The sequence below is a fragment of the Phascolarctos cinereus genome, unplaced genomic scaffold (genome assembly GCF_003287225.1).
Source record: "Phascolarctos cinereus isolate Bilbo 61053 unplaced genomic scaffold, phaCin_HiC Scaffold_4;HRSCAF=312, whole genome shotgun sequence".
In the NCBI taxonomy this organism is placed as follows: domain Eukaryota; kingdom Metazoa; phylum Chordata; class Mammalia; order Diprotodontia; family Phascolarctidae; genus Phascolarctos; species Phascolarctos cinereus.
In genome coordinates this window covers 536,575,572-536,583,757 of record NW_027555847.1, presented here as the reverse complement: position 1 = coordinate 536,583,757, position 8,186 = coordinate 536,575,572, and the positions used below count along the sequence as shown (strand labels likewise).

Here is an 8,186-nt window from a genome sequence, read left to right as displayed (position 1 = left end):
CCACACTTCTCTATTCCTGTAGCTGGCATCTTAGTATAGGCTCTCATTATTATCTCTCTGGACTAGTGCAATAGTCTTTGCATAGGTATTCTTGCCTCTAGTCTCTCTTTTTCAATCAATCCTACATATTACTTTAAGGATAATATTTCTTAGGAATGGATCTACATTTCCTTCCTCTACTTAAAAATCTTCAGTGGATCAATTCCTATTGTTTCCTAAACAAATTTTGAATTCCTCTACCTTATATTCAAAGTCCTCAGCAATATGGTGCTATCCTCTTTTCAGCCTTGTCTCATAGGGCTTTCTTCAAATAACTCCCTACTCGAGTCATAGGAAACGACTCTCAATCTCCTGAATGTGTTCTCTTCTTTCATACCTCTATATATTTCTTCAGTCTATTTTCTGTAAATATAATATCTTTCCTCTATTCTTGTTGAAGTACCTTATCAGTGACTCCTTCTCTGGGAAACTCAGGCAATTGAACAAAAATGCTGAATTTGGACACAAAAGCCTGCATTTGTATATGGCTTAATCACTTTACTACATTGTGCCACTTATCAGCTACATAACCCTGGCAAATTATTTAATATTCTTGGGCAGCACTTCTTAAACTGTGGGTCTTGATCCCATATGGGGTCATGACCCACAGTTTAAGAAGAGCTGAACGGGTAGTGAGTGGAAAAGTTTAAGGAGCTGTGGAGTATATGTCTTTAAGGTCTCTGTAGTTCTAAATCTATCCCATTAGTCTAAGGGTCATCCCCCATGGGTCTTCACCTACTCCATCAAACATTATACATCCCTTTTTTTTGGTTGCACAGTGCTTTTTACAGAGTAGGCACTTAACCTTTTGTTTGGATTGATTTACATTTAGGATGTACATTATATTTTCTAATTCACTAATATAGTGTATTAGAGCAGTCTGTGTTAGTATCTTATACTTTATACTATGGCCTATCAGAATCCTGTGTCTATCTCTCTTGGCGCCTAGAACAATTTGGCATGTGTAGTAGCTGCTTAAGAAATGTTTCTTGTACTTGGATTGCCTTATATTTGGAAGCTCTCAACTTCAATTAGTACTCCTGATCACTGATCTGAAATGTATGAAAAAACAAATACAACAGGCTGAAAAGACTTTTTAGCAATGTTGATAGGCTCATAGATGAATGACCAGCTGAGCAAGCTAACCTGTCATCTTGAGGTCCACTGTGCAAGATGAAGCGCATCTCCCTGAGTAACAAGGCTTCTCAGACTATGCCTCACTTAGAATTTATGAAGTCAGGCTGTCCAGAAATAAGCCAAACTTTGCAGAACATTGGGAATTTGGTTACTGCTGCTTTGAAGAAGTCCAAAAAGATGTGCTTTGGAAGCCAGCACCAAATCTATTAAGGTCACTAGGATCCAGTTTAGTAAATTACTGCTTCAGGCTTATAAATCATTTGTCCTCTAAACTTTTTGGTTTACAGAATACTCTAGTAAGGCAAAAATCAATTTTATTTCATTTAGTTCCTGTTATCACAATCATAAATGAAAAAAAAATAGAAGAATTATAGTTACAGGCATAGTGCTGGTAGTGACTTAGAAGCTACCTAGTCCAACTCTATCATTTTACAGCCAGGAACCTGAGGCCCAGAGAGATTACCTAGATCATAAGGAAAGCTAGGGTTCAAATCCACGTTCTCTGAATATAAATCTAGCACTCTTCTATGGTACTATACTCTTTCCACACAGTGGGAAAAAATTCCTCGACTTCCCTTTCCCCTGCTTATAATAAAATAATATTTAAAAAATTAAACACCACAAGTAAACAATCAGTCTCAGTAACAAGACATCAGAAACATTGGCCTATCAAAAATATACTCTACAAGGATTACCTCTGGTTCATGGACCTTAGATTATATTTTGTGAATGACTGTTAGTAACAATGGCAACTAAGTGATGCACTGGATAGAGTATCAACCCTGGAGTCAGAAAGACCTGAGTTCAAATCCACCCTCAGACACTTGCTACCTGTGTACTCTTACTACCCTGGGCAAGTCACTTAACCCTATTTGTTTCCATTTTCTCATCTGTAAAATGAGCTGGAAAAGGAAACACAAGCCATTCTAGTATGTTTCCCAAGAAAACCCCATACAGGGTCAAGAAGAGTTGGAAACAATCAAAATGACTATACAACAATAACAAATTAGTAACATTAGTAATAACTGATACAGTGTAACATAGTGGATGGAGGACCAACCTTGGAGCCAGTAAGACCTATGTTTGTCATGCCTATGACAAATACTAGCTGAGTGGCTATGGCAAATCACTTAACCTCTCAGTGGCCTCCAAGACTTCATATTATAGCTGAGTTGGCAAACTGTAATGATGAGAGGAGTTTCTACATAGGGAGCTCTACACAGAAATAGGCAATGTGATATAGTGGAACTGACATTCACATATCTCTTTTGAGATAGGCCTTGGAACTGGCTGTCTTCCCTGTCCTCCAAACATACACATTCAGGCAAAACTATACCTAAACTATTCCTGACAGATGTACATTAATACTATTTTACAAAGATCTCCAGAGTCATGTTTTTTTTTCCACATCCATTTTATTTAAAAGAAAAGATTAATTTATTTCAAATTAAAAACTTGTCTTAACTATAATAATCTGGAGGCCATAAAACAACCATATAAACTCCCCTAATATTTTAGATACTTTACATTTGGAAAGTTTTGGTTTTTTATACAACTTTCTAAATGTAATATGAAAGGAAGCGTGGGGAGGACTGCAATTGGGGGTGTAAAACAGCAGTGTGTCAAAGACCTTGGGAGCTTGTTAAAAATTTGGAAATGTGCTTTGTTCAGTAATGCACAACCTCTCATTTTCACTGTTTTTTTTTTTCAATTTAAAGATATTTCCTATCTGAAATGACAGGAGCCTTCTAGTCTCCCAACTTGGGAAGGAATGAATTACAGTGTAGCCAACTTTCACCATAGCATTTCTCTCTTGGTGGCAAAAGTGATTCTATCTATCTCACTGTGCTCTCCACATACCAATTTGGCTTCTAGAGAACCTGAAACTTATTTTGGGTAACACATCTGCCTGGGATGTCAGTCCTTGCCCAATTCTCAGCTTCCTTCCTGAAATGGAAAGAAGGGAAAATGTGATTATACTACCCGTAGCTAAATGGTAGTAGGAAATTAGTCTCGGAGTCTAACTGCATCCTTTGTATGGCTGTCAGTCTGAATGATAAGTCAAGTAAAAAATGGGTGACAAAACATTAGAAGTTAGAGTCTATCCAGATAGAGAGGAAAGCTAAAAATTCAACATTTGTTCTCATTAGTAGCATGTCATGAACTCTAGGAGAAATAGTGTCAACTGATCTTATTCACATGAGGCAAATCTTACTTTCAAATTCTGGTTGACAATTAAAAAACACTGAGGATAAAGTCCTTTGTTGTCATCACTTAAATTTTCTTGTTTATTTTTATTTTCTTATGGTTCCAATGGGAAGATTTTTGAGCCAAAACAATTAAATGTCACCAAACTTTAAAAACTTGCAAGTCAGAAAGCATATATGCTTGAACTTATTCTTTACTTCAGTCAATTCAATTCAACAAGTACTTATTAAGGATCTTCTACATGTAAAGTCATTCTAAGACATGTAAAGTGATGGAATTACAAATAAAAATTGGAAAAAAATCTTCACCTTTCAGGACAGATATTTTTCTAGGGAGATTACAATATTTAAACAGATTAAGAAATGCAAGTTGGTTTGAGAAGGAAATGAATATTCAAAATGAGGGATATCAGAAAAGGCTTTCCTTAGGAATCCTACCTTTTGCTTTTCATCTGCAGCTCTGTTTGGTTTGAACTGCATGGAACAAAATGTCAACCCAGGATAAGTCGATCACTTGAAATCTCATTCACCATATTATTTGACTTAGCCTTGGATACTCAATACCTTCCCAATTCCTTCAGCCTTTTCTCTGGTCTGATGGGAGGGCTATAGGGTGGAGCACTACAATTCTCCTAAAGCTTTCCTTTATAGAGGGCACGACCTGGACTTTCCAGCTCATCCTCCACTTTCCAGCTGTGGCTGTACTTGGTTTGAACTCCACAAAACCAGATGCTGCCAGGCCAGGTGCTCCTTGGTGTTCCTCTCCTCCTTTCCAACTTTCTTTTGTGTGTTATTTTATACCATTAGATTGTAAGCTCCTTGAAGGCAGGTACTGTCTTCATTTTTTTTTTGTATGCCAGGCACTTAACACAGTGCCTGGCACATAGCAGGCACTTAATAATGTTTATTGAATTGAAATTGACGAATTTAGGAAGAGCCACATGAGCTGAGACTTAAAGATAGCTAAGAATTCTAAGAGGCAAAGATAAAAAGGAACTCCATTCCAGGTGGAGGGGGATAATAGCCTGTGTAAAGTTGCAGAGGTAGCAAATAGAACATCAGATAAAAAAAAGTGAAGATTCTTATGCCAACATCAAATCTGAAGGCAGAAGTGGAAGTCCAGACAAATTTCTAACTCATTCTAAATCAGTCTACTATAAAGAGATTTGGTATTTTGTTGTAAATATTGTAAATTTCCACAACATGGCTTGCCTATATTTTAATAGACTTCTGTCATTCTCTTTATCAGGGCTATGCATAGTTAACTTAGGCCCCCATCTAGACTTTTTGGAACTTAATCTCTACTGTTCGCCTTGTAGAGAATTTCTGATCTCTGCTTGGTGAGCAACATTACCCATAAAACCAAATCAAACCAAAACAAACATACTTTAACCTCTGGAAGCATAAATGAAGCTCCTACAGGCTGTGGGGAAACTGGAGGCCTCTGGAGAGAAAAAATTTCCATATATCCAAATATCCAGAATTTCTATATATTCCATTTATAAGGAAATAAGTGGCTCTTATAAGTGACTTATTATAGTCATCTTATAGTTCCATCTGTCCTACTCCCATTGGCTGCTATTGAATCAGCTTCTCTGGAGACTTTGTCCTCTGAGTATATATTCTGATATACGATGGTCCTATCAGCCTCAGATAAGACCTTCTGTTTTACAACTCCCAGTGTCCTAGATTTTCTCAGTAATGTCCCTATGACTTATTTTCCAATTGTAGGTTTGTAAAATCAGGGATTTGAACTTGGAGCCCATTTAGTACCATCCTTTACAGAACAAGAGAGGATAAATGATATGATCAAAGTAACACAGGTAGTATTTGTGATTGTATTCCAACATTCTTGAACATCTCAAATAAAGGCTAGATCACAATTTGTTGAATGTGTTTTCCTGGGAATTTTCATGAGGAATGGTCTAGATTACCTTCCAAATCTGAAATTTTGTGATCAGAAGTAAGTTTTGAACCCAGATTTTCTGACTAAAATACAGTGTTATTTCTTCTCTACTACTTTACTGCCTTATGATTTTCTCTCTCCTAGCATTTGTAGAGGACATCAAAAGGTGACAACCTTCTAGAAAGTTCTTATAGCAGCCAATGAAGTTCCATAGCTCATTTGGAGATCAACTCCTAAAGGGATTTTCAGTCTACTTAAGCTGCCTTCAGAAACAAGTTTCTGTAATAGATAACACATGGTTTCGCACTCTTAGCTTCCTGTTGGCTTCCTTCAAATTTGAACGAGTCCACTAGCACTCTCTTGGCTCAGTGAATTTTCACATCTTAAAACTCTGCTAGGGTGTTACAGTCAGTGTGGGGTCCCATTCTTTCTCCTGGCAGTACCCAGAGTCAGGTATCTAAGGAAACAACTTCCCCAACTTTAACTTTACTTGTTCCTCCATATGGCACAAGGACACTTACATAAATCATACCGAGGAGTCTTGGATATCCTATAGCTCTACGATGTTAATACTTAGATGCCTACATATATCTCATTAGTATTTATGTTCCCTCCACTGATGCATAACACAACTTCTCTACACTTTCTTATTCTGTGCAATTTTGATCCATATATTTATCTTAATCCTCTACAGAGAATCCACTCAATGTGTTGAAAGTCTTGGGCTCCTTTTAATAACATGGGAGGGGGATTCAATGTGGGTTCTCACACTGTCCATTTGTCCTCTCTCATGACTATTTCTCCTCCTTCTCTGAATCTACAAGCCCTTGATCAAATGACATATTTGTATAGTGCTTAATGCAGTGCCTGGCATACAGTAGGGGCTTAATAATTGCTTCTTCCCAAAACCTCCAAAGAAGCTTTATAAATCTTTTCTCAATCACAGGTCTTGATTGATAGCATACTTTATTTTATATACATAATCCAATTGTTCTTTGGGCTATTTCATATCATAGAGCCCTAGGGACCTCAATGATCATGTAGTCTAACCTCCCTCCTCCCTAAAGCAAACAAACAAGCAAAAACAGTAAAATTCTTTCTATAGTCATGAGAATCGAAGTTCATGTAGGCTAAGTAGCTTTCCTAATGTCATAAAGGATGTGATAGAGATGGGATTTGAACACAGATTCCCTCTCACTCCAAATCCAATGATCTTTCTATTGTACATTCCCTCTATTTATAATTTTGATTCCCCCCAGGACATTGCTTTCTATGATTTACAATCATATAAAACCACAGATCTATAGGAAAGTGATTTTTTGACGATGAGTAACACTACTGCAGTTTCAAAATTCTGAACTCAATTCTGGGCCTGATTTATTGTCCATCTATAGACTCTTTTCAATGTACGCACATTGATAGACTTACTAGGCTCATCTCATTTGGGCAGTTTGTTGTTTGTATCCATTTTGCTTTTCCACTCTAAGTCACTGATATGAGACTTGATCTTGCCGGTGCTACTCATTTCAGCGTGTGGGAAAAGGCCTTGCAACATTCTAAGCATGCTTGTAAATAACAAACCCAGTTCTGGTAATAGTCCTTTCTTATGACAAAGAAAAATGAACCAGCTTTAAAAAAAAAAATTCAAACTTATGTAACATGCTTTAATTTTTTTTTTTATTCAGTTTTGAGACTTATTTACCCTAGTATTTCTCTTCATTTCTTCAGAAAAGAGTGGGCTATATTTATTTAACCTATGGAATCACTTGGACAATTTGGGATCTAAGACAAAAAGCTACACACATTCCTTCCTAGCTAATTTTTATATTCTAAGTTCAGAGCTTTCCTTTGGCATATAATGCTTGACTACAGATACATATTCAAGAATTTTATATTAATGTGGGCTCAGATATAGTTATTGAGTACATAAAATGCCATAGGAGGTGGCCACTCCAAATCCCTGTTTCTAAAAATGTCAGCATTTGTTGATTGAGCTATCATTCAGTATCGTCAGTTAATAATGGTTTTACTTAGTTATTATCCCCTCCTGGGTGGCCTGATTCTGATTAACAGTTGAACTGGTCTATTATAGAGAAAAAGAAATATTTGGAGTGGAAGGACTTGGGAGCTGCAGGAGCCAGAGCAGGGCTAGAGCAAGCAAGGGAGGGGTGAGGGTGAGTTGGGGAGTGGAGCTGGGCACTGTGGGGTCCGGGTCTCCCTTGCCGGTGGTCGCCTCTGCCTGCCTTCTCCTCCTCCTCCTCGTCTTCAGGGATCAGCACAAGACAGCGACTTCCGTGGAATGCTCCCCAGCCCAGCATCTAAGATGTCCACTGAAGGGCAAAGAGTTGATGACAGCCCACAGACTAGGGGAGGCAGCTCTGATGGAGACCATCTTGAAGGAATGAGTTAGGAATAGGAAAAAGAGCAAATTCAAACCAAGAAAAAAAAAAGAAGGTAAGCTCTCTAGCAAGACTGTTGCGAGATTGCCAACCAGTGCAAAAAGAATCCAGAAAGAACTTGCAGAAATGACATTGGATGCTCCTCCAAACTGTAGGGCTGACAGTGTCTGCAGCAACATGTGCCTTTGGCCCTCTTGACTCCTTCTATTGTAAATCTAAGATGAGAGAGAATATAACTCTGCTTATCACATGGAGTGTTCCCTTAAGCTTGTTGTGTTGGCTGAAATATGGCCTCTAGTCACTGAGGTGCTTCTGAACTCAAAACTAGGCATAAGGATGAATCTATGCACCATCTTGTTGACCAAGTTGGCAATCTGGAAAAGTCACCTGCATTAAATGTTGAAACTTTGACCACTCCTGTGCTAAGTAAGACCTGAGGATAGTAGAAATTCCCGTATTCTCTCTGGACAGGCCTGGGCTTGAGTTCTCTGGCTATGT

General features: G+C 37.9%; 1 pseudogene; it reads left to right on the top strand.

Annotated features, from left to right (window-relative positions):
- Positions 1–7,612: 7,612 nt before the first annotated feature.
- Positions 7,613–7,886, top strand: LOC144456572 (ubiquitin-conjugating enzyme E2 E2 pseudogene; annotated as a pseudogene).
- The last annotated feature ends 300 nt before the right edge of the window (positions 7,887–8,186 follow it).